A 6,000-nucleotide genomic window follows, 5' to 3' on the forward strand; every position below is an offset into this window, starting at 1 on the left:
TTTTTGTATCCAGTATGCACCCAAAACTTATCTCTTTGTACTTCACTCCTATAATTCATACGCAGAACTGCCACATTTGGTTTTGCTTCTGTAGGCAACAGCTCCACAAAAAATTCACTTAGGAAAAATGCACTTAAAATCTAAACTCATCAACATTTAACTTGTACGACTCATCCAGAAGTCTCTTCCCAGTTCCTCCTCTGTATCCCTGCTGGAACACCAGTAAAAAACACCAATGACCAGACCAAGAGGACTGATTTTAACTACAAACAACATCTGAACAATAATAAAGTTGTTCCTATTTGTACGGTAACAAATAAAAAAAAATCAATAATAATATAAAATACATACATTATAAAAAAGAAATCTCAGAAACTCCTTTCTAAATTTAGATTTCACTGTCTTTTATGCTTCAAAAACATGAAGGACCCTGAAAGATCAATACAACTCGCAAGATGCTATGGTGTAAAAATCAAGATTTTTTTTTTTAAATATGTTAACTTGTACAGTAGCAAACGCTGAGATAAATCAAACTGATCTTCATACAAGAAACAAAACAGGATATAAATCAAGCAATTCTAAAGCCCCCATATGATCAAATAGGGGGATGTGGTGAAAAGAATGCATACCAGAGAAATTGCTTTCTAGTGAGCATTCAAGTTTTTCCTCATTTCAAATAAAAACTTCTACTGAAGGAATGTGATCTCTGAGGATTTCTCCCTGGGCTTCCCCTCCTTCCCCCATCATGGTAAAATTTTAAAGAGCTTTCTGAAAATTCACTTTGCATTGAGTATCACTGGTTGAGGATGCCAAAGGAAGAGGGCAGTACTCTTTGACCAGCAGATACAATGATTTGCTAGTTTTGGCAGGATTTTCACAGAATCACAGAATGCTGTGGGGTTGGAAGGGACCTCTGGAGATCATCTCGTCCAACCCCCTGCCAGAGCAGGGCTGCCAAAGGAAGAGGGCAGTACCCTTTGACCAGCAGATGCAATGCTTGTGCTAGTTTTGGCAGGATTTTCACAGAATCACAGAATGCTGTGGGGTTGGAAGGGACCTCTGGAGATCATCCAGTCCAACCCCCTGCCAGAGCAGGGCCACCCAGAGCAGGTCCCACAGGAACGTCTCCAGGTGGGTTTGAATGTCTCCAGAGAAGGAGACTCCACCACCTCTCTGGGCAGCCTCTTCCAGGGCTCTGCCACCATCAAGGAAAGAAGTTCTTCCTCATGTGTACTTATGTTCAAGTTTGTGCCTGTTTCCTCTTGTCCTGTCCCTGGGCACCACTGAAAAAAAGACCGGCCCCATCCTCCTGACACCCACCCTTTAAGTATTTATAGGTGTTGATCAGATCCCCCCTCAGTCTTCTCCAGACTAAAAAGACCCAAGTCCCTCAGCCTCTCCTCATCAGAGAGATGTTCTAAGCCTCTCGTCATCTTTGTAGCCCTCTGCTGTCCCCTCTCCAGCAGTTCCCTGTCCTTCTGGAACTGGGGAGCCCAGAACTGGACCCAGTGCTCCAGGTGGGGGCTCACCAGGACAGAGCAGAGGGGCAGGATGACCTCCCTCAACCTGCTGCTGGTCACACTCTTCTTGATGCACCCCAGGATGCCCTTGGCCTTCTTGACCACAAAGGCACATTGCTGGCTCATGGGCATCCTCTTGTCCACCAGGACTCCGAGGTCTTTTTCCTCAGAGCTGCTCTCCAGCAGGTGTCCCCCAACCTGTCCTGGTGCAGGGGGTTATTCCCCCACAGGTGCACCTTACACTTGCCCTGGTTGAACTTCCTCAGGTTCCTCTCTTTGGATTGTAGCACCAAAGTCTCATTTCAGCTCAGTCCTGGTTTGGAGACACTGGGGATTTGTGTTCTGCCGAGTCATTCCTCGGGTGAAGTAACTGAGCTGAGACGTGGAGTCCCTCAGCAGAATGTGCATAAAAGGATCCAGCGAGACGGGACCGACAATCTAATTGCCACTCTGGCTCCACCAACTTGCTGTCGGCTTCACTTTTCTTCACTTCAGTGCCTGAGAAATTTCCAAACAAGGCAGAATGTATCTGCCAAGCCCTGATGTTCCTCCACACCACCACCAGGACACTTCACTGGACTGTTTCTAAGAACGGGACGTCGTTTGGGAAAGCTAACAACTCATTAAGGGCCAGGAGAAAATCCTTTTCTCCTAGGACACTACTGTCCCACCTAATAGAAAATGCTATTAAAGAAAAGTGATTGACTGCAAACAAACATGGATGATTTGCTGAACAAAAAAATATCTTGAAGTTAAGAGACAATATAAATCACCATACGTGCGAACAAAATATATATGTTGCAGTTAAGAGACAATATAAATCACCATACGTGGACAACCCATACACCAAAAGGGCAGGGGACTTGCTGCCCCACAAAAATGAAGCAGTAAATGCAGAGAGACAGTTATTGACAGAATTTAAAATAATCCAGAACTGAGGATGTAATTGCCAAAAAGGAAGAAACAAACACCACAGAAAAAAGAATAATCAAGACTGGAGGAAAGGAGATTATCAAAGGCACCTGCTATCACAGGAACAGAAACGAGATCTGGAGAAGCCCTGAAGGACTCCTTGTGGAAAAGAAACAAGAAAAGCTATTTAAAAAATCCAAGAAGGTGATCATTCCTGATCTGATCATTTTGGCACACAAACAGAGATGTACTAGGGATGGCAGAGACTGCCAAAGGGAAGAAAAAAGGGGGAAAAAAAGGAGGGAGGGGTAGTGTTGTGTTTCCCCTTGCCCATGCCAGGCTGGGCTCACTCCCTGTCTTTGCTCCCTGTATCCAAACCCCACAACCTGCTGCATCACTCACACCCCACGGCTACAGCGCCCTGGGAAAACACACATCAGGGTGTAAACATCTCCGTGAGACTAATGCATCATCTTCTGAAAGATTTCCACCCATTGCACCACTGATGGCTCCAGCCCCGAGACAGAATTATTGCTTTAGTGAGAGCAGGAAACACACCGCGGCAAAACAAGGCAGGAGTTTCCCTGCAGCTTTCCTTCCCAGCACCCGGGCTGATCACACATAGTGAATGAGCTACTGATTTCCACAAATTAAACATAAAATGTATCTAAAACCTATCAGTTTCTGTCCCAGTTTTACATACAGAACTTCAAATTCTCATAGGAACAGGATCCTGTGTGAGGTTTGAATGCCCTACTCTCGGTATCGGAGATATAGCAGAAATATTGTTTTTAAACAAACTGGAATTCTATACATTTCTAATTTGCAAGATGATCAAAACCAGTGGAAGTTCCAAGGAGAAGACTTTAATTTTGTTCACTCACCCCCTCTATCTATCGATTCATTGATTCCATGCAGAAATTCCCAAAGACATTGGGGAAAAAAAAAAAAAAAAAAAAAAAAAAAAAAAAAAAAAAAAAGAGCCCAGTGGGTAGGGATGGAGAGAACCCCCATTATTTAATAACTAGAATCTATGTATGAGAGACTTTTCCAGTTTTATTTTTAGCACAACGTATCCGTTGGTCCAAAGACTGTATTTTAACGCTGAGAGGAATGTAATGGGAAATTTATTTTAAGCTTACAGCTCTAGCAGGTCATAAAGATTGTATCATTATCCTCCTCGGACAGTAATTGGCAATAAGAATACATGTTCTTCTCTTAGTTTTTGTTTCATTGATGAGTTGCGAGGAAAGAGAAATTGCTGTTCATCCAACACGCTGTTTATTTAATATTCAGCTTTCCTGAACTCGTCATCTTATGCAAAGCACAAGTGCTGATGATCAATTATTTTAGCAATCATCATCCAAGCTGAAATTTTACACTCCGTAAACACATTATCGTGACCACCACATTATGCCTTTGAAAAATTCCAGTTGCAGCAACTCATACAAATGAACACGCTGCACGAGGTTTACAGTGAAATTCTGTTCTGGCTGGATGTACGAGGGGTTTTTTCCAAACATTAAAATGAATGAAGAACATGTATACACCCAGTATTTTTCTATGCCGTGTACAAACGCACACATTCATACACTAAAACATTCATGCACTTGCTTTAAATATTAAATAAAAATGAAAATATTTATACTTATCTCTAAAAAGAAGTTGTTGCAAGTATCGGATGTTATGTTTTTAAAATTAAATTATCAGATAAGACAGAGAAGTCAAAGGAGAGCTGGAAAATTTTTTGTAGGCAAGATTTCCTGTAAACTTCATCAGGTCGATGACAAGGAGAATCAAGTTTTCCTGAAGCAACTGGTAGATTTTTGGGAGCGATCTAGAACACCCTCACACTTAGTGGGTGGCCTAATACATCTTGAAATTCAAGTCTATAATTAAATCAGAATTTGCAGAATCCAGTTCAGACTATTTTCTGAGAACACTTAATGCACATCTAATTGGGGTGTAACACATACTGCATCACATTCCACTGATAAACCAGAACTTTTCAAATCGACGTTTCATGAAAATGCTTAACAAATAGTTTGACATTTAATGCTGCAAATAATAGTGAAGGACTAAAGAGGGAAGAAGGGGGCCTGCTGCTGGAGGAGGTGGATGATTTAGAGACAGCAGATGGAGATAAGGCTGAGGCCTACATCAGTGATTATTTCAACCAGACCCATGGGACCAGAAGGGCTGTTTCCAAGCCGCCAGAGAACCAATGCCATAGCAAGGCCACTGTCACGTCAGAAAACTCCTGGAGGTTGAGGGGGACCTCAATGACTGCAGAAAGGTGAATCCTGCACCATCTTCAAAAACAAAGGGAGAAGAGTAGAGGCTTTTATCCTAACTCCAGCAAGGCTTGACGTTGCCTGCCACAATATTCACATATCCAAGCTGGGATGTTGCCATCTGCATGAAAGACCACCAAATGGGTGGAAACCTGGTCAGATGGTTGGGCTCCACAGGTTCTTCAGGTACTGACCTGGAGGCCAGTAATATATGGAGTACTGCAGCCATCTACCCTAGGACCTGGCCCACTCAGTGTATCTACCAGTGATGGTTGATGGTTGGAAGGTCCCTTCCAACCTACTCAATTCTATGATTCTATGACTTAAGAGAAAGCCAGGGAGTGCACTCTCAGCAAGCTTGTGGATGATACTGGTTTGTGGGTGAACCAGCAGGTATGTTTGACAGGCTGCTGTCTGGAGGGACCAAGAACTCCCTGCAATTCCACAAGGACAAGCACAAAATGCTGCTCTGGGGAAGGAAGAGCCTTTCCATCATCCCAGGCTGGGACCAGCCTTCTACTTGCCGACCTTCTTGATCTTACAATGGTTTATTCTGTCTATTCACTGACTTTGGAGTATTTGACTCTGAAACCTTAATAAACATTATTTCCACAGTTCTTTTTTATAAAATAAAGTAGCTCTGGTAGAAAGCGTGAAACCAGCACATCCATGTCCAGCAGGTTCTGCTCACTGTGGACTTTTTGTTTCCAAAATGCACATTCTGTTTTCTGAGAGAGCCAGTGCAGAGCCTTCAGCAAAATCACTGAAAATTTTGGTTCCTGTGTCTATAATTAAGCCACGATTGGCACTTTAAGGGGCACATTATACAGTGCATGCTGAAAAAGCAAAAAGCTATGTACATAAAAATTGCCACACAGTGACTGCAACAAGCATCTACGCTTGTTTGCCAAAGGAGTTCCTTGAATTTGTATTTAACTCCGATTCCTTATCAAGCATGTTAAAAAAAAAAAATCAAGCAATTGCAAAGTTCCATAAATATAAGTCGCTATTTGCATTTTCATTAATACGGTACTTAACACGCAAAACCAAATTAATTTATTTCCGCATGCAAGACTCTGAATGCGTTGGAGAGACAGCACATGCTCACACACGCTCAGCGCTGAGCAAACTGTTACAAATTTACTGGAAAAATTGTATACTGGGCAGATGTAATAGGCAATTTGTGAACAGATAATTGCTATTTCTAACCCAAACCAAAGCAAATCTATCCAAGAAACGTGTTCATATAAACACACATATATATATGCACATAG

The sequence above is a fragment of the Calidris pugnax genome, unplaced genomic scaffold, assembly GCF_001431845.1.
Source record: "Calidris pugnax isolate Ruff unplaced genomic scaffold, ASM143184v1 scaffold52, whole genome shotgun sequence".
Taxonomy (NCBI): domain Eukaryota; kingdom Metazoa; phylum Chordata; class Aves; order Charadriiformes; family Scolopacidae; genus Calidris; species Calidris pugnax.